This window comes from Giraffa tippelskirchi, chromosome 7 (assembly GCF_054371585.1).
Source record: "Giraffa tippelskirchi isolate mGirTip1 chromosome 7, T2T-mGirTip1v1.2.pri, whole genome shotgun sequence".
Lineage (NCBI taxonomy): Eukaryota > Metazoa > Chordata > Mammalia > Artiodactyla > Giraffidae > Giraffa > Giraffa tippelskirchi.
The window spans coordinates 37645580-37670376 of record NC_137281.1 but is presented as its reverse complement, the minus strand read 5'-3'; the positions used below and the strand labels follow the sequence as shown (position 1 = coordinate 37670376).

General features: G+C 44.0%; 2 long non-coding RNA genes across 3 annotated transcripts; one reads left to right on the top strand and one right to left on the bottom strand.

Moving 5' to 3' along the window:
* Positions 1–2506: 2506 nt before the first annotated feature.
* Positions 2507–17076, bottom strand: LOC145512102 (uncharacterized). Of its 2 annotated transcripts, none has more exons than XR_014058277.1 (5): positions 16781–17076; positions 11678–11812; positions 10921–11063; positions 10251–10363; positions 2507–2986 (listed from the first exon to the last, which is right to left on the bottom strand). It is a non-coding gene; the product is annotated as an uncharacterized LOC145512102 (long non-coding RNA). The 2 variants fall into 2 exon arrangements; XR_014058276.1 differs by having other exon boundaries at positions 2563–2986; positions 10653–11063; positions 16781–17074.
* A 93-nt stretch (positions 17077–17169) lies between these two features.
* Positions 17170–24036, top strand: LOC145512101 (uncharacterized). The gene is made up of 3 exons (XR_014058275.1): positions 17170–17325; positions 17562–17706; positions 22261–24036. It is a non-coding gene; the product is annotated as an uncharacterized LOC145512101 (long non-coding RNA).
* The last annotated feature ends 761 nt before the right edge of the window (positions 24037–24797 follow it).

Sequence of the window (24797 nt, the reverse complement as noted above, 5' to 3'; positions counted from 1 at the left end):
CAAGAATACTGAAGTGGGTTGCCATGCCTTCCTCCAGAGGATCTTCCTGACCCAGGGATTGAAACTGCAAATCTGTGTCTCCTCTGGCTTCTGCATTGCAGGCAGATTCTTTACCACTGAGTCACCAGGGAAGCCCTGGAGGCATTTCGTGGAATTATCCAAAACTAGAAAGAGAACTGGCTGGGGAGGGGGAGAGACAGGCTGATGGGACAGAAAATTGGTGGCTTTCCTTCTCATGCCATCCTTGTGAGGTCTTTGAAGATCTGGCGGCGGGGGTAGTTTACCTCGGGGGCTGATTGTTTTAAAGGTTCTGAGGTCAGAGTATTCCCTAAAGATGGGCTATGGCAAGCTCGCCACTTGCCTTCCTGCCCAGGTCACTAGTTCCAGGGGCCCATCAATGGTCTGCAGTTGTCTCACTGCCGAGGGTGAGGGCCTGCTGCTGGCTCCTCTGAGGCTCTGTCCACCCTGCCCTGTGGCCCGGCTCCAGGGACCATTCAGATTCTGAATGGAACCTTGGATAATCATGTCTCATCACGGGGGCCTCGCCCCAACTAGACTGTCACCTCCATATGGACAAAGATGGGGAGCGGCCCATCAGTTCATCACCCCAAGTGCCTCCCACAGCACTGGCATCATCCGTGTTCAGGACCAACGGTAGCTTTTGAGGACAAAAACGACTCCATCCCACCAGATGCACATGCGAATCACAAGCACATGCCCGCACGTGTGATGCACACAAACACCTGGAGAGAAAGTGTTTCTTGGCCTCCCCCTGACCATCCTGCATCCAAGACGCCATGAGCTGAGCCTTGGTCCAGGAACTGGGCCTCCATACTCTCCTCTGACACCCCACGTCACCTCCTCGCTCCTGGATATCATGAGTTACTGTGTTGGGGCTACCCTAGAGCACGAGAGAATCTTCCCATTACCTCTGTGACCCTGCGAGGCCTCTGAGGCCTCTCGGGGGCTGGGATGGTGAGGAGATCACAGAAAGCCACTTCTCCCCTCGGAGCCCAGCCCACTTCCTGCCTTGCTGAGCCTCTTGCAGAGGTCCCCCTCCCCGGCTCCCTCCATCGTGCACCTCCGCAGCCCGGCCCTAACAGGATGGCTTTCATCCTCATTCAGATACATATTGTATTGGCTGAGAAACATCAAAGGGGCCATGTCGTTACATATTCTATTTCTGAGAGGAGAAAAGCAGCCCCTTGCTTTATTAACGTGGCAAATGTTGACTCTTGTAATGAAAAATGCACAAACGCTGGGCAATTTTTGATGAATAGGTAATAGAGGGGAAGGGCCCTGAATGGAGAGAATTAATTTCTTTTCGATGCCTCCATCACAAGGATGTGAAGTCCCTGTGTCAGGCCACCCTGACCTCCAGACAGGCCCGTGTGGGTCTTGAGACCTGGGACCCCAGACGTGGGCCCAGTCAGGGAGACTAGGCCTGACTATTAAGAGGGTTCCAGAAAAAGCCTCTTGACACCAGGGCAATGATATCTATTAATAACTGCAATAGTCAAATCATTAACTTCTCAAGAACTCACTGAAGTATGCTCAGCTTTTTACTGCCATCATCCCAGAAGAACCTTAAGAGCTAGGGATAACTCACCTATTTTCCATGAATGGAAACTCAGATCAAAATCATTTTAATGAGTTGCCCCAGGATGAACCACCAGATTTTGAGTCTGGAACCCAGTCCTAGGAAGACCAGCTGAATCAAAGTTTGCAAGCTTAAAATGTTGTTTAGCCACATAGATATTATGATGGCAGGAAGTTATTGTGATAGTTTTTCTTTCTTCCTTATCTCTGGGCCTAACATAGTACTTAGCACTCAGCAATATGTGCTTGTTGGCCCTAGAAGACTGATCCTGTCCCTGACTGAACCCATCTCCTATAACCTATGTCTACCCAGTGGTAGTGTTTGGCAACTCAAGGGTGAAAGGGATCTTGGTCAGCATCTATAAGATTCTCTTGGTCTTTTCCTCATGGTTGCAAATTGGCTGCAACAGCCCCAACTATCACATCTTCACACTATAGTGTACAAGATGGGAGGGGGTAAAGAATATAAAAGAGATAATTACTGGGATGCCTTCCTTGTTTGGGAAGGTGAGCAAACACTTTTCCCAAAACCCTCAACATTTTCAGATTTGATCATGATAATTTGAAGAAAGGTAAAGGGCAGTACAGTAGAGCAAGCACCCACAGTGTCTGCCTCAAAGCCTCCACAGGGACCTCTGTGGACCACTGAGTCCACCAGTTCAATGACTTCACACCCAGTGAGACAGACCTGGCCACCAGAAGACAGAGGGCAGGATTCCAAAGTGATGAGCTTAAGTCCCCCACCTGCCCAGTACAGTGGTGCTTAAAACAGAAATGAATGTGATCGATGGAAAATAGAGAAAGGTACTTTCTCTGCATACCCAGCAATTCCTTCTACTTTTGAGAGCCAAGGAGGAGTTTCTGCTGGATATGTGATAACCAGGAAGTGAGAAAGCAAGAGACAGGATGATCAGAATCACAGATTTAGGAGGGGATGGAGCAAGTTCAAGGCTGAGACTGTTGTTAATGATGGTGATAATATTAATAATTACCATTTACTGGCTATCTACCCACCAGGGTCTGGGTTGGGTACTTTATGTACATTTTCTCATTATAACAGTGTGAATGGTATTACCTCATTTTATAGATAAGGAACCTGAGTCACAGAGGTCCTAAGTCGCCCAAGTTCACCCAGCTGGTGAGAGACAAAGCCATGCATGGTAAATCCCCTGATGGGTCAGTTTCAAAAGCCTGGTGTGATTGGAGTGGGGGCAGGAGGGGCCTGGTGGTCTTCAGGTACAGGACATGCCACGGCAGCTAACCCCATAGCCAGGCTCTCCTCTGAAGCCCCTCCCCAGCACCTCTCCTTCTCCAGCCGCCCTGCTGCCTCCAGGATACAAGCCCCCAGGGTTCCCAGGCATCCTAGCAGCAGCCGTCTCTCTTGTCCCTGTTTGGAGGCAAGAAGCAATTCTGATTCAGGATTCAGGGAGGACTTGTCTTCCCAGACAAGGTGAGCCTGCAGTGGCCCCTGGACCTCAACTGCTGGGTCCAGAGCCTCAGACAAACTCACCAGCATGTTGCCTTTCCAGAAGCCTGTGCAAACTGATCTGGGAAAAAGTGTTTCATGGCCAGAGAAGTTTGGAAACATCATGACTGGCTCTCTTGAGGTCACATGAGTGTGTGCCAAGCAAACCATCTTGACAAGGTTTATGCCAAGCTCATTGGGGCCCAGAATCATTTATGACAGGGGCACCCAGCCTCTGGGATCTCATATCTGAAGCTGATGTAATAATAATAGAAATAAAGTGCACAATAAATGGAATGTGCTTGAATCATCCACAAATCATCCCCCGCCCCATTCGTGGAAAAATTGTCTTCCACAAAACCAGTCCCTGATGCCAAAAAGGTTGGGGACTGCTGCTTTATCATATAGAATAGGAGCTGTGAGTAGAACTGACATCCCAGAGAGCACCCTGGGGACCTGCTACAGCATGAGGGCCCAAGTTAAGTATTTGCAGACCAGGCTCTGCCTTTGCCTTTATCCAGGTACATGACCTTGGTGAACCCCACTGCCTCTCTGTGCCTCAGTTTCCCTCCAAAAAATAAGAGCCTTAGACTAACTAGATCAGCATTTCCCATAGTTGCACTTCCCTGGTAGCATGAGCCTGATGATTTAGGAGGTCCATGGCCAAACAATTTTTGATTGAATACTCATAGATTTATTTTAATGTGTATTTGGAAAAATTACAGCAGCACATTAGGTCCATGATTTCACAGATACAATAAAATTTTGCTTAAAAATAAAGGTATTCAAGGGACTTCCCTAGTGGTCCAGTGGTTAAGACTTCGCCTTCCAATGCAAGGGGCATGGGTTCGATGCCTAGTCAGGGGGAGCTAAGATCCCCACATGTCTCATGGTCAAAAAAAAAATAAACATAAAACAGGAGCCATACTGTGACAAATTTAATAAAGACTTTAAAAATGGTCTGCATCAAAAAAAATCTAAAAAAATTAATAAATACATGGGGGTCTATTTAGGGAAAAGGGATCAAAGTAAGGAAAAAGGGCATGTGGACGTGACAGAAACCCTCAGAAGGTGAACGTGTCAGTCACTCAGTCGTGTCTGACTCTTTGCGATCCCATGGACTGTAGCCCCCAGGCTTCTCTGTCATGGGAATTCCCAGGCAAGAACACTGCAGTGGGTTGTCATTTCTTTCTCCAGGGAATATTCCTGACCCAGGGATCCAACCCGAATCTCCTGCATTGCAGGCGGATTCTTTACCCTCTGAACCACCAGGAAATGCTCAGGGTGTTGTGCAAATGACTCAATGTGGGGACAAGGCTTCCCTCAGCAATCTCTGAAGCTCTTCCTGCTCATCACACCTGTGAATGTTCACTTACAGATATGCCTGCAAACCTTGGCAGGTTTCGACTTTGCTAAGCATGATAATCTCTCTTGATCTCACCCTGAGAACGCTTCCCAGCAGCCTCTTCAGCAAGGGCAGGTGGTGGGTGGGAGAGCCTCAATCAGCGGAGGATCACGTGCATCAGCTCGGCCACTTCCTTGCCCTCACTTTTGCATCCACAAAGTACAAGTGACCATAACCTTCTCTCCTGGGGCCCCTGCAAGGTACCCAGGTGATCCCGAGCATCAGTGTTTGTAAACTGTGAAAGGTGGTGCACAGACATGGGCTAAACCTGGGTCAGCACTGTAGCTCTTAGGCTGGGGATCCGGGTACATTTCTCCATTGATGGGACAGGCTTATTCCTATGCATCACATCAACTCAATGGACCTGAATTTGAGCCAACTCCGGGAGACAGTAAAGGACAGAGGAGCCCAGTGTGCTGCAGTCCATAGCGCTGCAAAGAGTTAGGCACAACTTAGCAACCGAACAATGACAACAACAACAGCGAAGCTCAGCATTAGGCCCCCTCACACCTCCTTTTGGAGTCTGATACTTCACAAGGAAACATTCTGTGTGTTCAGTCTTATTGTGACAGTGAGTAGGTTCTATGTTGTTCTTTCTCCCCACAAAGCAGCAGTTAATAAGATGGGCCAGGAGCTGGCAACTCATTCTCCCCAGTGCATTCCCAACTTACAGGGATGGTGATGCCTGAGGTGGGGAGGAAGCATGGGAAGGAAGCAAGAAAAGGGCAAAGGAAGTAGGAATTGATTTAAAATAACAGTCACAATCATATTTAACATTTATTGACTATATACTATATGTGGAGTACTTTATGCTATTATTTCATTTAATTCTTACAATAGCACTATATTTGTCCATTTTACTGATGAAGAAGTGAGAGTCTTGGTAGATAAAGAACTTTCAAACACTGCACAGCAAGTAGTTGTTCTGAGTCAGCTGTTGCTGCATAACAAACAACCACAATAATTGGAGGTTTGGCTCCAGTTTGGCTGATCTAGCCTGGGCTCAGCTAGGCTTGGATCTGAGCTTGGTTCAGGTCTGCTCTATGCGTTTCTCCTAGTGGGACCACTTGGCTCCCCAGTATATGTTCCCATGGCAATGACAGGAGGATGAGAAGGCAAGTTTGCAAGCACATTTCAAGCCTCTGCTTCTAACACAATTGGCCAACATCTCATTGGCTAAAACAAGTTACATGGCTCAGCCCATCATCAAAAGGATGTATTAATACCTTCTGACCATCAGGGTAGGGGAAGAAGTAAATATTTACTGATCAAAGACCTCATCTACCACTGTGATAGAGCCAGGGTTCAAATCAAGATTTTAGTCATGACTTCACCTGGTATCCTAGCCTCCAGGTAGTTGTCATAGCTCCAGAGACAGGTCATACTTCCAGCACCACCTGCTTCCTTTAAGTGGCTGGGCTACCCCACAGCATGTGCTGACCACAGGTACACTCTGCTTTGCATATCCTCAGTTCTGAACCCCCTGTCTAGATCTGTTCCTTCAGTACAGCCTGAGTACAATCTCCAGGGTCGGGTCCTGCTAGTCTATAATCTCTCTCCCTTCCTGGTTCAGCTTTTGGATTTCGCACAAGCTGCTGTCTTCCAGATACAGCCTAAGTTTAGCCTTAAACATTCTGGTACCCATTCCCCACATCCTGCAGGAAGTGGCCTTTCCTGGACTATCATGGCAAGATGTCATGTATGGTTGGGCAGGAAGTACACTGCACAAAGACTTCCAGCTGGAGGTATGAGCAAGGCTAAAACCAGCTTGGGCTTCCCATGTAGCGCTAGTGGTAAAGAACACGCTTGCCAATGCAGGAGATGCAAGAGACGAGGGTTCAATCCCTGGGTCAGGAAGATCCCATGGAGGAGGGGGTGGCAACTCACTCCAGTATTCTTGCCTGGAGAATTCCACAGAGCAGGAGCCTGGCGAGCTACAGTCCATTGGGTCACAAAGAGTCAGACACAACTGAAGCGACTTAGCAACCACGCATGCACGTAACCAGCCTACACTGCAAGCTAGACTGTGTGTCCTAGCATGGGGTTTTATCTGCCCAGAGGAAGGGAGAACCTTCTCTTCACACAAGGCACCATCAGCCTTCCAAGCCATATCCTAGTTACAAGTTAAGAGTGATGGGTCAGTTTTTCACACTACTCACAAAGGTGCTATGCAGGCTACATTAGCCAAGTCACACCAGGGTTTTAGAAGAGTTGGATTCAAGTCCTGGTTGGTGTAAGTTCTGAGAGTTAGAAGAAGAGGCATCACCTTTCTGAGTTGCCTCAGTTTCCCTGAAAGTCATTCCAATCATCACAAGGAAAGTGGGGCTACAGAGTGAGGACCCTGACCTTCACCAGGCAGAGAAAACAGCACAGCCTCTCCGATTTCAAAGGTAAAAGCCAACACTGCGGCCTAATTCTTTTCTTGACCTGAGAATGGCATTTGATATAGCCCCACTTTCAGAGAATTCAGACTCTAAAGCAAAGAGAGAGAGAGAATGAGACTTATTTCCGAGGAAGTCTTGGAAGTTTCTATGGCTTCCCCGATGCTAATGCTGATTGAGATCATTCAAGAGCATTATTTATTCATTCTCTGGGGTTTTTTGGACTCTGAATTCAAAGGTTTCATTTACCTCCTTCACTCTCTCATTCTTTTTTCCTCTCTCTTATCCTCTCCTGAATATTTGTTACAGTTGCATTTTTCAAACCATTTACTGTCTAGAGGGTAAGTGGAGTGACATAGCTCATAATGTGCAAATAAATGGGAACTAAGCTCGTCAGCTCGAGTGGAATGAATTACTGTCGCCAGTGAAACGCAGTGATAGGGAGCAGCCGCCCGGGAGACGGGGGAGGGTGTGAGCAGGTACCGCTCTGGAGTGGCCAGAATAACACTTACTATGATTTATCAAAGAGCACTTGAAAGCCCCTTAGAGGCTTTAAATAGGCATGAAAAGAGGCTTCATGGCACTTGGGCACTGGCAGAACAGAGTGATTATCGGGCTCCAATGCCTGACCCTGTGTGCGGCTTCCGGACTAGAAAAGCTGGAAATCTTCAAAGGCGCTGGAGAAGGATGGCCGAGTGCAGGCAGTCCCAGGGGAGGGGACTTCATGGGGTGAGGTGAGCAAACGGGAGGCTGCAGAACTGATGGGGAAGTGGGACCACAGAGAGGGGCTGCAGGACCTTGGAGGGGCATAAGGATTCTCAAAACAGGGGACAGCCCATGGGAGTGAGATGTCTTGGTCAAGGTTGCACTGCAGAGAGTGGTGGCCTGCCTGCTGGTACTTCTTGAAGCCATCCAGAAAATTCTCTGCACCCCAACTTTTCTCCTGTTTGCCTACAGGTTTCCATTAGAGATAATCCCTTTGAGATAAGCAGCACCCTATCGCAGCAGGTTTTTTCAAATAAAAATTCCTTTGAGAGGCAGAGCATAGTCACTGATGTCAAATGTAAATGAATTCTGGGTAGTGTCAGGAAACTGCAGAGCTTTCTTATCCACAGCTTGACGTCCATCCCACTAGTGAAGGATTCCTCAACCGTGGCTCTGTTGACATTTTGGACTGGATAATTTTTGGATGGGGAGGGGAGAAGCTGTCCTGTGCATCATAGGATGTTTACAGCATCAGATCTCTGCCAAGTGGATACCAGCAGCACCCCACTCACAAGTCATAACAATCAAAAAGGACTCCAGACGTTGCAAAATGCCCCCTACTCCCACCTCAGGTTGGAGAATCACTAGTTAAGAACCACTGCTCTGAGAAACACAAATATCACATATTAACGCATATATGTGGAATCTAGAAAAATGGTATAGATGAACTTACTTGCAAAGCAGAAAATGAGACCTAGACATAGAAAACAAACATATGGATACCAAGGTGGGAAGGATGGAGGTTGGGATGGATTGCGAGATTGGGATTGACATATATATACACGACCAGGTATAAAGTGGGCTTCCCAGGTGGCTCAGTGGTAAAGAATCTTCCTGCCAATGCAGGAGACACAGGAGATGTGGGTTCGATCCCTGGGTCAGGAAGATATTTAGTCTGAGTTTCATTATTGAAATGGGGTAAATCACACCCTCCCACCCCAGTCCTTTGTATTACATCTCACCCCAGGATTCACTTTTGGGGTGGGGGTGGGGGGCTGTGCTGGCTCTTCATTGCAGCATGTCGGCTTCAGCACGTGGTATCTTAGCTCCCCAATCAGGGATCAGAATTCTTTACTCTTTCATTCATCTCTAGGTTGGCTGGATTTCATTAAGCCCTTCTTTCTTTCTTTTTTAAAAATTTCCAAGAAGGGTCCATAGGTTCTATATAACTGACATATCACATGCTTGAAAATATGTGCTGTTTCCATATGTGAGTGATAATTTGGTGGGGCATAAATTGAGGGTCTTATTTTTTCATATCAGAGCATAAACACTGCTCCATTATCTTACGAATTGCAAACTGCTGTGGAGAAGTTTGATACCTACCCAATTCTTCCCCCTTGTACATGACTTTCTTCCCCAAATACCTTCTACCCTAGATGCTAATAACTCTCTTTTATGTTGGTTTGTTTTTTGGAGGACACACAAACTTTAGGAATCGCACCAATTTTTTTTACATAAATTTTGTTGTTCTCGTTCCACATACAGTTAAAGCCTTTATTTCACAAGGATTTTTTTAACTATATTTTTGAGTATTTATTTATGTGCCATTCTGTTCTCATCTTCAAGTGCACCATTTATACATATGTTTGATCTCCTTTGTCTTCCATGTCTATAATCTATCATTTTTACATTTTCCATTCTCTTCCATTCCACACCTATTATTTTCCCTGACCTGCTCTCCATCCCCCTGGCTGAATTTTTGGTCATGCTTATTTGGGGAGGTTGTGGTTGCTTTCAGTGTGATATTCAACTCTGTCAAGCTTCTACTTTCTATTTCTTCCCTGAGCTTTGCTAACTGGCCTTTCACCAACTCTCTGAGTTCCTTTTGTAGAAAGATCACACTGTGTATATTTCTTTGAGTCTATGGATAACCACTTGTCCAACCCTCCCTCTACTATGCTGACTAATTCTTCTTGGGATGTATGATCTTCAGCAGCTTTTGCTCATACAGCAAGTCCCCCACACGTGAACGAGTTCTGTGCCAAGAGCATATTCGTAAGTCCAATTTGTTAGTAAGTCCAACAAAGTTTGCCTAGGTACACAGCTAATACAATCCACTATATAGTAGTGTGGGTTTCCCTGGTGGCTCAGATGGTAAAGAATCCACCTGCAATGCTGGAGACCTGGGTTCAATCCCTGGGTTGGGATGATCCCCCGGAGAAGGGAATGGCAACCCACTCCAGTATTCTCTCTTGGAGAATCCCATGGACAGAGGAGCCTGGTGGGCTACAGCCATGGGTCACGAAGAGTCAGACATGACTGAGTGACTAACATTTTCACACTTTCATATAGTAGTGTACTGTCATAGCTTTATAATACTTTTCATTCAGATAATACATAAGAAAGCAAACACAATAAAGAAAACAATTTCAGTCTTATAGTACAGCACCTTGAAAAATACACTAGTACCAGCTACATCACCACCACTTTTACACTGGCTGCCAGACACCCTGGGATTGAAATAAAGATACTGTACTCTATACAATACTGTAAAGTACACAAAGGCACAGCCACTTGCAGAGGTGCATGCATGTGACAATGTATGCCAGACACATGAACATGACTGAACATGCAAACCCACACCGCATCTCTGAAAGTTTGAAACTTGAAGGTTCATATGTAGAGGACTTACTGCATTTCTTTCTTCCTTCCTGATTTTTCTTTCACTTTTTAAAAATCTTTTGGTGTGTATGCATAGGGCATCTGTTGACTCCTCTATGACAATTCCTCTTCTTGAGATGCTGTCTGTGGGAGGCATGGGGGAGGGTGTCAGAAACTGGGCTGGGGAAGCCTACACTTTTGTTCAGAGTTGGAGTCTCAGGCATGATCTGTTTCCTGTGCTCCAAGGCAGAAGGCATCTCAGTCTCCCACACTGGAGAGGGTGGAGCATCCGTCTCAGGCTTTCTGCACCGAGCTCAGGGATCACTGCTCACTCACCCTTCACCCCACCTCCCCGCCCATGGTCTCCCTTGCTGGCAGATCAGTTCCCAGACAAGCGAAACTGCTGTCCCCACCGTTTCTCCACTATGCCCACCTCCTCATCCATTCAAGTTCAATTGGATCTGCACAGCGAAGCCTCCACATCTCTCCAGACACCGTGTCCTCACTTCTGGTCTCTCCAGCCACCTTCCTCTGATTCAGGAGAGCAAACCTTATGTTCAGATCCTGCCTGAAGTATGAGGAGGGATCTGGAAGCTCTCTCCATCTGCCAAGCCTTGTTCCAGATACAATAGCAATGGTCTGGGGATATAGACTTGTCCCAGCTCCACCGAAATTCAAATTGATCTCTAGTTTTAACTTACTTGTGGCTTTTTCATGCAGATTTCAAGGGAGATGAGTAAAGAAAAATGATTTTATTATCTTTAGCCAGACTTCTGTGTTCATTTAAAATATTATTATAACTGTTGTCCATGATTATAAAAGAATTATGTCCATTTCTCAAAGCCTATAAAACAGAAAAAAAAAGTAGAAAAAGGAAATCTATACTCCCATCACCCAGAGAGAGCCCCGATGACATTTGGGTCATATAATTCCAAGCTAGGTAGGACTCTAGGACAGGGCAGCAGGGGGCCTGGGTGCTCAAATGTGTCCTGCCATGCTTTTTCTATGTAGCAAATAAGAATAATTTAAATAAGAAAAAGAACAAGAACATGCCAGGTGCTATGCTAATCTCTACATACGTTAAATAAGTTAATCCTCCCAAGGATGCTATGAAATGGGCCCATTATTGTCGTTTCTGTATTACAGATGAGGGGACCGAGGCTCAGAGCAGTGAAGTGATGGGCACAGCTAGGAAGTGGCAGCAGGGAGATTTGCAGGCAGAGCCCATGCTCTTAATCACTCCCCTGCCCCGCCTCCAAAGCCTTTGGCTGAGCTCTTTGCTCATAGAAGGCGCGTAAGTATTTATTATTTGCTGAATTTCACTGAAAATTAATCCCTTCATCACAAGCATTTGTGGCGCTAGTGGTAAATAACCTGCCTGCCAATGCAGGAGATATAAGAGATGTGGGTTCGATCCCTGGAGGGGGAGATCCCCTGGAGGAGGGCATGGCAACTCACCCCAATATTCTTGCCTGGAGAACTTCTATGGAAAGAGAAGCCTGGCAGGCTACCGTCCATAGGGTTGCAAAGATTCGTACATAACTGAAGAGACTTGGCACGCAGCAAGCATCACAAGAAGAACAGGAGGTGGGGCTTTGGATTCAAGAATAAAAATATACCTCACATTCAGTAGGCTACTATTAAAAGAATAAGAAATAGAAAATAACAAGCATTGGCAAGGATGCCAATAGTAGAAATGCTAGAACTCTTGTACATTGTCGATGGGAGTATCAAATGGCACAGCCACTATGAAAAGCAGTACAATAGTTTCTTGAACAATTATACACAGAATTGTCATAAGACCCAACAGTTCACCTTCTGGGTATATACACATAAGAACTGAAAGCACAGTCTTAAAGAAGCATTTGTACACTCATGTTCATAGTGTCATTGTTTGCAATAGCCAAAACATAGAAGTAACCCAAATGTCTATCAATGGATAAAGGGATAAACAAAATATGATATAGCTATATGGTGGAATATTATTTAGCCTTAAAAGAGAGGAAATTCTGACACATGCCACCACATGGATGGACTTTATGTTAAAGTAAATAAGCCAGCACAAAAAGTTAAATACTATATAATTCCACTTACATGAGGCAAATTCAGAGAGAGACAGAAAATAGAATGGTGATTCCCATGGGCTGGTGGGGAGCAGGGAATGGGGAGTTATTATTTAATAGGGACAGAGTTTCAACTTTGCGAGCTGAAAAATGTTTTGTAGATAGGTGGTGGTGATGGCTGCACAACAATGAGAATGTAATTAATGCCACTGAATTGTACCCTTAAAACTGATTAAGATGGTACATTTTATATGATGTATATTTTAACACAATTAAAAAAAATTCTTAAAGAAGAAAACCCAAATCAACAATTGGAGAAGGACCTCCCTGGTGGTCCAGTGGTTAATAATCTGCCTTCCAACGCAGGAATGCGGGTTTGATTCCTGGTCGGGGAACTAAGATCCCATCTGCAGCGGAGCTACTAAGCCCAAGTACTGCAACTACTGAATCCATGCACCACAAGTACAGAGAGCCCATGCACTGCAACAAAGACCCAGCACAACCAAAATAAATAAACTAATAAAAGTAAAAAGCAATTGGAGAGAAAACTGAAGTCAAGGGAAAAAACATGGAACAATCCTGGAAGGCTGTCTCCCTGCCGCTGATGATGGTGTGTGTATACAGCTTCTAGGTAGAAGGGTCCAATCCTCCCCATCCCCTTGGGGGATCCCAGGGTACCTGCAGAGTCCAGATGAGAGATTCTGGAGTCATCAGCAGATAAAATCAAGCAGAATATGACCAAGGGGACTTAGGGCAAAGTGTTATAGTAAGATAGGCAGCTTTTTAGAGACAAAATACTCTATAATTGGAATTTATAGGCAATACTTAGCAGAAAGTAGAGGGATAATTCAAACCAATGCCATTTATTAATAGTATAATTTTTCCAAGGACTCAGTCGGTGTTCTGTGGTCTGTTTTTTAAGTGTCATGTATAATGTTCACAGTCACCCAGGCCTCATAAGAGGGCAACTGCACTCTCAGCAGGTTGCTTCCTGTTATCATAGAATTGCCTCTTACATGTATCACTCATGCTCTAAGTTACTCATTCATCTACCAATGATCCATTCATACATTCATCATGTATATACATGAAGATAGAGGGTGAGAGAGAGAGAGAGCCCTTATTCACATGCAGATGGTATTTGGGTCTGGGAAGCCAAGCTGACACAGTCCCTGCCCTGCAGGAGCTAACACTCTACTATGAAATACAGACATTTGAAGATATGATGTAAGACACATCAATTGCAACTGTGTCAAGAGTTGTGCAGGTAAGTCACACAGCCTACGGAGATCCATAAGTGGAAGGGGTGATCTGTGCAGGCTACAGGAAAACCTTCCCTAAGAAGATGCTGCTTGAGCCAAAACCTGCAGGATGAACAGGGAAAGAAAGATGTCCTGGTAGTAAGATAAGCATATGCAAAGGTCCTGTGGTGAAAGGGAAAATACAAAAACAAGGAAATGAAAAACAAGCACAGGGCGACTGGGCACTGAGAGAGAGAGACAGTGGAATGCAAACTGAAAAACCTCTCAAGGAAGCGATATTTTAATATAGGGAAAGGCCTCAAGCCAAGTTACTCCCTAAGAATGGTATAAAGCATCATGGCAGTACTTGGAGAGAAAGAGAAGTAATATGCAAGGGCATCCAGGTGGGATAAACAAGCAAGACCGAGTAGGGGGAATGAGCATGGCATAGCCAGGACATCTACCTGCCTGGAGTGGAAACTTTAGCCAAGGTTTTTTTTTGTCTGTTGGGTATGCAGGATCTTAGTTCCCGACCAGGGATCGAACTCTCGCTCGCTACAGTGCAAGTTCAGAGTCCTAGCCACCAGTCAAGACTTTTTGATGGGACCTACTCTCACGTCCCATTTGTCTCACTTGCCCTGAATGATACAGGCTCACCAATATCAGCTTCCTCCTTATTTCTTCTGGTGTTGCCAGAACTAGCCAGAGTCATTCAAGGGCGCTAGCCACCTCCCTCATCCCAGAAGGAGGCCTTGGAGTGACTCTGAGCTTCTGGAACTCAGAGTCCAGCCCTACTGCCCTCTGCCTCAGCTACACAGCTGAGTTCCCCTCTTACTAGCCTGACCTGTACTTTTTCCTTCCCACTCACCACAGCCTGAACCAGGGTCTCCCTGTCTTCACTCCACCTGCCCTGGTTGGGAAAAAACTGTCCTTTGGTCCAAAGCCTGATACTTATTATATTTCATCAGTTTTGAGGTGAGCATTTTTTTTGTTTCACATTTTAACATCGCTGAGATTGGGATAGGTATTGGCCAGGACCACCTCTATCATCACTGGCATTACCTGCACTTGGGCAGCAAAATTTGCACAAAGATGTGATTGCTTAGAAGAACTTGCTAATCATGCAGCCTTCTTCTAAAGAAATACAAACATCAAAGACATTGAGCTCAGAAAATTTGGCCTGTGAATATAAAAGTGGTTCAGAATATCTTTGCCAATTTACTCCACTTATATTTTCTCTTTATATGTGTAAATGAGTGATCTGTGAAAAAAAATCTATGTTTATATAAGTATGAAAGAGCCTTTCATTAAGTACAAAATAAAAATTCTAAGTGATTAAAGAAGCACTATACGTACCTCCTTTGGCAATAACTTTTTACTTTCTTAGTACATAAAATAATGATGCATTTTACAAAGGATGGATTCAAAGAAATTCAATAAAATTCAGTGAGTAATAAATGTTAATACTGTTTATCACTGCCCTGCTCATACACACAGGATATTCTCTGCTCAGTCTAAGCATCTAGCTAGAGCATAATAAAAACTTCTAGAATTGAATTGGATGGAACAACCAGACACCTCCAAGTGATAATCACACCATCCAATATTGGGAGGGAAAATGTGTTTGGGGCACTCAGAAAATAAATCATCCAGTGAACACACAGGAGGAGGTCTGAGTCAATACGGGAGGATAATTTATTGAAATATTAATTAGGGTTTGTTCTTCCTCTGTCTTCTCCTTCAAGCAGGTAGGCAGGCTTTGTAATTCTCAGCCTCGGGAGTTTCAGCAGGCCTGCACAGAGAAGATGCCTGAAGTTAAAGGCTCTTCTGATTCTTTGAAAAAGGTGAAGTTATTGAAGGGATATGATGGGGTCATTGGGGTGAGCTGGCGGCCTCTCAGAGAAGCCTGAATTTGGGAAATAGTGAACTGGCCTGAGGCCTGGGCAGGGAAACCTCTATTAAGTCAGGACCTGACTCCTGGTCCCCACAGATGTGAAACCTCACAGGACCTGTCTGCCTAACTAACCCAGCTCCAGAGGCTGGACCTGAGGCTCACGGCTCTCAGCCTCCCTAAAGGTGTTTGTGTCTCCTGCCTGCAATGGGGGCTATGGAGTCTCAGAGCCTGAAGGGTTCATGTGGGCTGAGACAGAAGGGGCCCTCTGCACGGTGCACCAACCCGGATGTCAGCCTTTCTCAGGAGGGAGGGTGAAGAACTCAATTAATCTGTAAGTTACACCCCCCACCAACCAGGCAGCATGAATCTCCAAGTTAGAATTCGGTAAATTTTTTTAAAGTGGAAAGATAAGCAATAGCTTGCACACTTGAGTCTGTAAACCAGGACCTAGAACGCATGACATCAACAAAATGATTCCCCAATTTGGGCAGCTAAGGAGCCTGCATCCCATTCCTTGAGGATGGAGTCAGAGCCCCGGCAGCCTACAGTGCTAAGATGCTCTATCTTCTCAGACCCTGCCGGAAGGGGCGCACATTTGCAAGCCGGAAGGCTGGGCTTCCCTGCATCCTGTCAGTCACGCTGAAGACAGCTTTAATGGCCTGGCGTCACGCATCCCTCGAAGGCCAGCCCCCCTGGACGGCTGTTTGCAAACTCCTCTCCAAAAGCGGCTTCCCTTGAAGAGAGTTGCTACACAATCATTACAAATTGATTGCAAAAGAGCTAACAATCATGATTAAATCATTAAATTCTTGTCTACGCTTCAGAGAGCGGTGAGAAAATTAACTTCCCACCAACCTAATTTTTTCCTGAACATGAAATAATGATTTTCTGCCCGTCTAATTACAAAGCCAACATCTGATCAAGCCAGCATCCAGAGGGGATTATCGCATGCACGAGTATTAGACCTCATTACCAGCTTGAGTGCAAAATTATTACATCTTGTAATTGGATGGTGAGATTTATATACAGATCGGCCCGGTTTCTGTAAGATTGTAATTACAAGCTTCGTTGGTTAGCTACTTATCACTCAGCACAGAAGAGAGGAAAATAAGCAACAGAAAAGGCATTTCATTAACCCATAACCCTATCAAGGGAAAGCCACTGTAACACCCATGTCTGCATTAGGGAGAACAGCTAAATTCACAGATGAAACAATTTATTATACTCTTTGCAAATGGGATTGCATTTTGTTTAACCCCTAATGAACTCTTTGGGTAAAGTGTCTGAACAAACCATTCATTTTATAGACAACTAGGTTCAATACAGTAATTATAAGGGGTAACTGACTGAGATAAATGCTCACCTGCTTAGAAGCAGTTGATTAGAGACACAATTGCTGGGCGCTGGGAGCCCGCACAAAGGGCCGGGGGCTGGGACCGCGCTGGCTTCCCGGGAGCGTCAGGGAGGGAGCGGAATTCCGCCCGCCCCCAGCAAATCTACTCCACTCGGAAGAAACGCTGCTCCTCCGCTCGTCAAGCTTGGCTGGAACGGACGAGGTTTAATAAAGCTGCAAGGGGGACGCGTTTTAACAATTTTAGAGGCACTGGTGTGGAACGCAGAAATTTAAATACCGCCTGATGAAGGCGCCTCGCCCTCTGCAGATGCGCGACCTAAATTAAATGTTACCTTTTCACGTGTTGATGGCACAACAATGGGCCTCACGCCGAGTCCGCTCTGCAAGGTGTGAAACTTGCAGGAGGATGTGACGTCCGTGGTGAGTTATTTTTCCGTCTACTGCCCCTGCGCTTCTCATTCTGGGAAGCACCAAGCCGAAGCCTACCCGGTCTCTTTGTGAGCCTGGTCTGTTTCCTGACCCTCACGCACGTGAAAACGACGTGAAATTCACAGGTCAGTGTGCGTAAGTAAAGTTTTATTAGAACACAGCCACAGCCCTCCCTGTGTGTTGTCCGTGGCTGTTCTCTGCTACAACAGGCATACCCCCGAAACTGGAAATATTTACTACCTGGTCCTTTATAGAAAACGCTGGCCAACTCCTACTCCATTCGGCTGCACACGCATCTACTTATTGGACGGATATTGACTCAACCCTGTAGAGTCTAAGTATGTGCTTCTCTTTGGGCCAGGTGCTGAAACGAAGAAAAAAGGCACAGTTCCTGCCCTCTAGGGTCGCACAGCCTGTGGGGACACAGACCTGGACCCAGTAAGGCTTCAGCATCACCGAGCACCTGTTTCTGCTGCTTCTTGTTCCATTGTCCTGCGTTTCCTCAGGTAAACTATCCTCACCTTGACCCATGCCATGTCAGCCAGCCTCCATGGTTGGTACAAAGATGGACACGTGGTTTACTTAGGGCATGAGCCACAACCAGGACCCTCTGTGGGCAGAAAAGGGCCCTACCTCGTTTGGTTGGAGATAGATTTCGTTGGCTTTGGTCTGAGACCACCAGAAGCGCCTTGCTGCCCTGGGCGCCTATGAAGAAGGGCTTGAAGGACTTCCCTGGTGATTCAGTGGTCAAGAATCTGCCTGCCGATGCAGGGGACATGGGTCTGATCCCTTGTCTGGGAAGATTCCACATGGCATGGGGCAACTAAGCCCACGCCCCACAACTACTGAGACCAAGACAACTATCGTGCTCTGCAACAAGAGAAGCCACAGTAATGAGCAGCTCATGTTTTGCAACTAGAGAGCTGCCCTTGTGCAACAACAAAGACCCAGCACAGTCAAAAATAGATATATAACTACGTAAATTTTTTTTTTTTTTTTAAGAAGGGCCTGAAGAGGACAGTGGAGCAGAATGATGGAGAGAGACTGGGTCCTAATAGTGCTGTCTGAGCCCTTGACTCCAACTGTGCCTGGAGTCAGTCTACCCATGGACTTTTCCATTTCATGAGCCAATATAGCAGGTTTTTGCTTGACCTGGTCTACTGTTACAAGAGGAAGAATGTAACTCATTCATACACAAATGATTTAAAAAGAAGACAGAATGAAATGTGTCATGCACTGGGTATGACCAGCATATTGGAGAAACTCAGGAGAGCTTGAGTCTGCCAGGGACTCAGGGGATCCTTCCTAGAAGAGGTGGTCTTTGAGCCTAGGCTCTGAACGAGTGTCAGGGTTTTGATATGCAGAGAAAGTGGATGATCTAATTCCAGGCTGAAGGCTCAGGAAGGGGCAATAGCAGGAGAGCATGGAGTGTGCACAAGGAATAATGTGAAAGGACTGGGAGAGATGAGGTGGAGAGGGAGGTTAGAACCAGGTCACACACACAGGCTGGCTCCCCCAACTCATCTCTTCTTCTGAACCATTCAAAGACCTTGTCCTCAGAGCATTGGAGGCAATGAACACCATAGCCCTTTTAGCCAAGAAGGTATGAGGGTCACCATCACCCAGATGTGGGCAAACTCTAACTTGGCCCATGATCTCTATCTCTTGATATTCATGCCCTGAAATAATCTCCCCTGGAGTGTGCGAGGGACTTTTGCTTTGCTTCCAAAGAATAGAATACAGTGAAGGTGAAGATCTCTAAGCCGAAAACCAAAACACTGATGAAAGAAAGCAAAGACCAAATAAATCATGTTTAATGATTGGAAGATCCAGTATTCTGAATGTGTCAGTTCCTACCAAATAGATTTATAAATAAAAAGCAATTCAAATCAAAATCCCAGCAGCATGCTTTATCAGAATCTACAAACTGATTCTAAAATGTATATGAAAAATCAAAGAAACTAGAATGGAGATATATAGGTCCAGCCTCCTTCCTTAATTTGGGACAACTCTGAAAAACCATCTAGTTTCAGGGCTTCCTATAAGGTGAGCCGAGGCCTCAGTTGCAGCCATATCTTGGGGCAGCTTCTCCTGCCCAGTCCTGCCTTCCTCACTCCCTCACAGGACTGTCTACTGGGAACAAAACCCAATGAAACAACTATACACAAGCCTCCACCTCAGAGTCAGTTTCCAGGGAATCCAATCTAATTCAGTAAGTTGGAATGAGTTTTTGTAAATGAAACTGTTGATTATTTAAGGAGTGATTTGATCCTTTTAAAAAAAAATCAGACCAGTACGCCAAATTAATATGACACAATAAATATGTCACTATGTCAACTTAAGAATATTATCTATGAGTTTAGCTATGATTCTTGAAGACATGTGTTTTAAATAGAGGAGAAAAAAACAAAAATAAAAAATAAATTTTTTAAAAAGAGGGAGATATATATATATATATACTATATATTTATATAGAATTCATAAAGTGACCCAAGTATAGAAATAGGGAACAGATTAATGGTTGCCAGTGGTTATGGACAGAGTATGGATGGGAGAGAAACAGATGCAGCTACTGAAGCAACATGAGGGATTCTAGTGATGATGGAAATGCTTGGTATCTTGACTGCATGTCAATATCTTACTTATGATATTGCAAGATGTCAAGTTTGGGGGAAACTGGGTAAAGGGTACATGGAATCTCTTTGTATTATTTCTTACAACTGTATGTGAACATACAATTATTTCAAAAGTTAAAGTTTAAAGAAAGAAACAAAGAAAAATATGGCAAAGGTGGTGGAATGTCACTTCCATGATTATGTTACATAGGAATACAAATCCATCTAGCTAGTGTACTTTCTCTTTGGTTTTCTATGCTTGCCTGTGTTGCTGAAGCAAGCCACCAGGTTGGAGAGGCCCATGTGGCAGAGAACTGAGGGTGATCTCAGATCAATAGTCAAAAACTGAGACCCTCCGTCAGCCCCCAAGGAAGTGAATTGTGCCAACAAGCAAGTGAGCTTGGAGGTAGATCCTTCCCCGGTCAAGCTTTCTGATGAAATTCCAGCCTGGCCAAACCGTCAACTGTAGCCTTGGTTGACAACCTCACTAAGCCGTGCCTGGATTTCTGACGCACAGAAACTGGAAATAAAATTAGTAGGTGTTAAATTCATGGTAATTTGTTACACATCAATGATAACTAATTCTTAAACCAAAACCACCAAAATGCTAGTTCTTAGAATTTTGTTTTATTCGAAAATAATGCAACAGAAGAAGAGTAAACAGAAGTAAGCGTTGGCAGGGATTGGGGGAAAGTAAATGTTAAGCCGTCACTATTTTTAGCTTAGGTTTAATCTTAGTACCTCTCAAACTTTTCCTTCAAAATATTATTCATGAAAAAGGAGTATATTTAAATATCTAGGCATGTGGTTACCAAATTTTTTAAATCTATAATGGACACTATATTCTCTATGCTTTTTCTTTGTTGTTGGCCTCTTCCCATGAGAATATCAGCTCCAAGAGAGCCACACAATTGCTTTCTTTATTACTATATCCCCAGGGTCTCCAGATGAATGCCTTGTTGAGTGAAGGAATGAATGCATGTACATTACAAGGCATGCCCATCCTCAGAACAAATTTTTGAAATGATGAAATTAAGATGAAATGAGCAGTATTTTCTAATGTTTTTCTTTTCTTATTTTTTTTTTTTAACTTGGCTGAGCCAGGTCTTAGTTGCTGCACACAGGATCTTCGATCTTTGTTGTGGCATGTAGTCTTTTAACTGCAACATTCAAACTCTTAGTTGTGGCATGTGGGATTGAGTTCCCAGAGCAGGGATCGAACCCAGGCCCCCCGAATTGGGAGCACTGAGTCTTAGCCACTGGACCATCGGGGAAGTCCCAAAACCAGTTTTCTAATTGTGAGGACTTCATACTCTCATTAGCTAGTAATCTCACAGCACAATATCCCCTTAGGGGTATGTTGGTATCAACAATAAAGATGTAAATCTTTTTGATAATTTCAGTTGTTTTTACCCAAACAATTTTATCTTATTTCAGATCTTATTAAATAACCATTGTTTCTATCCTCCAAGGTGGTTGTCGAAAGCCTGTTCGAGGAGGATATGACAGAACAACCCTGTTCCTCTTCACTTCTACTACCATTATCATTGTTAATTTTAATAGCAGTTGCTTGGCAGAAATCTTCAGTCACTTGTCCTTTTTGGGAAGCCTGATTTCACTAAAATAAAAGCATCTGCACATCTAATTAACAGGGTGCATGGAAAACACAACTCCTCAAAATGAACATGGAAAACAACCCCTCAAAAAGAAACCAAAAAATGAGTAAGGGAGAAACTGTCCACCCCTCCTTGTGGTGACCTCCACTCTTCCCCTCAGAATGCCTTGTAGGGTTTATGGTCCATACACAGCTTTCATGACATAGGACAGAATGAAAAAAAAAAGAAAACAGTGGCAGTCTATAGATTCAAAAATTGTTAAACTCTTGTTTATTTCCCAAGTTTTATATTAAAAATAGATTTACTGATAGACTCTCAATTCCATTCTGTCAATCTCCATGTCCCTTTGTGCCAGTGCCACACTGTCTTGTTTCATTGCTTTGTAGTAAGTTTTGAAATCCGAAAGCATGCATCTTCCTACTCTGCTCTTCTTTTTCAAGATTGCTTTGACTCTTTGAGGTCTCTTACCATTCCTTATGAATTTTTAAGTCAGCTTGTCCATTTCTACAAAGAAGTCAGCTGGGATTCTAATAAAGATTACAATGAATCTATAGGTCAGTTTTAGGAGCAGAGACATTTTAACAATGTTGTCTTCCAGTCTGTGAACATGGGATCTTTTTCCAGTTATTTATGTTTTCTTTCATTTCTTTCAACAATATTTACAGTCTTCATACCATACGTTTTCCACTTATTTTATTTTCTACCAAATTAATTTATTTTATTCTATTATTAACTTTATTACTTAATTATTCCACTTAATCTGTGCCTAAATGTTTTATCCTTTTAGTTGCTGTTATAAACTGAATTGTTTTCTTAATTTCATTTTCAGTTTGTTCATTGTAAGTGCATCAATACAATTGATTTGGCATGTTGACCTTGTATACTGAAACCTTGCTGATTTAACATGGATACCAAGACCATCCAGTGGGAAAATAATAGTTTTTTCATTAATGGGGCCAGGACAACTGGAGAGCCACATGCATAAATTGGATCCCTACCTCACACTACTCAAAATGGATTAAAGACCTGAACGTAAGGGCTAAAACTTATAAAATTCACAGAAGAAAATATAGGGGTAAACCTTCATGGATTCTTAGATAGGATACCAAAAGCATGAGCAATGAAAGAAAAATAAATTGGACTTCAACAAAATTAAAAACTCTTGTCCTTCAATGAATGGCATCCAGAAAATGCAAAGACAACCCACAGAATAAGGAAAAAATATTTGCAAATTATATATCCAAGGGACTTAAATCTACAATATACAAAGACTTCTTACAAAGACAAATAACCTAATGTAAGAAATGGACAAAGAAAAAGAATAGACATTTCTCCAAAAAAGATGTACAAATAACCAAGAAGTACATGAAAAGCTGCAGAACACTATCAGTAATGAAGGAAATGCAAATCAAAATTACAATGAGATACCATTTCACACCCACTAGGAGATATAATCAAAAAGTCAATCAAGTATTGGTGAAGATGTGAGAAAATTGGAACCTTCATACATTGCTGGTAAGAATGTAAAATGATGCAGCTGCTTTGGAATACCATCTGACAGTTCCTCAAATAATTAAACATAGACTTACTGTGGGACTGAGCAATTCTACTCATAGATATATACCCTAGAGAAATAAAAACATACATACACACAGGAACTTGTACATGAATATTTATAGGTGCACTATTTGTAACAACCAAAATGTGGAAATAACCCAAATGCCTACAAACTGATAAATGAATAAACAAAGTAATGTGGTATATCCATACAATGGAATGTTTTTGGCCAAGAAAAGAAATGAAGTACTGATACATGCTATACCATATGTGAACCTTGAAAACATGCTAAATGAAAGAACTGATCACAAAAGACCACATAAGTCTTGGATTACACGGGTCCATTCATATGAACTGTCCAGAACAGGAAAGTCTAGAGAAACAGAAAGCAGATTTGTGGTTACTTAGGGCTGGAGGAGGTTGAGGGTAGAGAGGGTGACAGCTAAAGCACACAGGATACTTTTAGAGACAGAAAAAGTGTCATAAAATCAATGGACTTTGATAAAATTCTGGAGAAGGAAATGGCAACCCACTCCAGTATTCTTGCCTGGAAAATTCCATGGACAGAGGAGCCTGATGGGCTACAGTCCATGGGGTCGCAAAGAATTGGACACGACTGAGCGTGTATGCACACAAGGTATCAAATATCTTCAAGTATGGACTTCTGAGGCTGGCATACCTAGGTTTCAAACCCAGTTTCCTCAACAGTTGTGTGCAAGATGCTTCACCTACTTGCTCACTAGAAAATGGAAATATCTCCATATGGCAAGCATCGTTGAGATGACCATATAGTATCCTTCCCGTGGCCTGTGCACAGAGTAGGTCTAATCAAGTGATGCCCATTACAGTAATAATGCCACTTAAATAGAAGGCTTCTGGCTGGTTTCTGTAAGAGAACCCTGGCTAAGTGTTTAGATCAGAGCCTAGGGACTTCCCTGGCAGTCTAGTGGTTAACACTTCACTTTCCAGTGCAGGGAATGCAAGTCTGATCCCTGATCCGGGAGCTAAGATCCTATCTGCCTTGTGGCCAAAACACCAAAAGATAAAACAGAAACAATATTGTAACAAATTCAATAAAATGACTTTAAAAATGGCCCATATCAAAAAAAAAGAAAGAAAGAACAAAGTTTGGCGTATAGTAAGCGCACAGAGTAAATGTTGGTATCATTTTTACTGACATCATCACTGTTAGAACAAAAATTCCCAAATTGCATGGCTAATGAAGAAGTCATTCCTGGACTTCCTTGGTGGTCCAGGGGTTAAGAAACCACCTGCCAAGGCAGAGGACATGAATTCAGTCCCTGGTCCGGAAAAACTACTCAGGCAAGGGGGAAGCTGAGTCCATGCATCACGACTACTGAGCGCGAGCTTGGGAGCCCTTGAACCGCAACTACTGAGTCCATGGCCCTAGAGCCTGTGCTCCACAGCAAGAGGGGCCACAACAATGAAAGTCCACGCACTGCAACTAGAGAAAGCCCGCAGGAAGCAACAAGACCCAGCGTAGCCAAAAATAATTAATAAATGTCATTTCTGAGTGAATTTACTGTTCTTCCCAGTTGTAGAATGAATTTTCTCCCTCACATCTAGGTAAAGGCAAAAATCTGTGTATACTATAGTTGATGGCTCTTGTTTCCCATGAGCATACACCACGAACCCAGACCTGGGTCCTAGGCTGCTCTTTAAATCCTTTCTTCACCACCTTCTGCCTCCTCCCTTTTGACATCCCAGCCAAAGTCAGTAGGAGATGACAGCCTTGAATATTACCCTTTCCTGGGCACATATTGCTCACTGCTGTTTGATGTGCAGGCC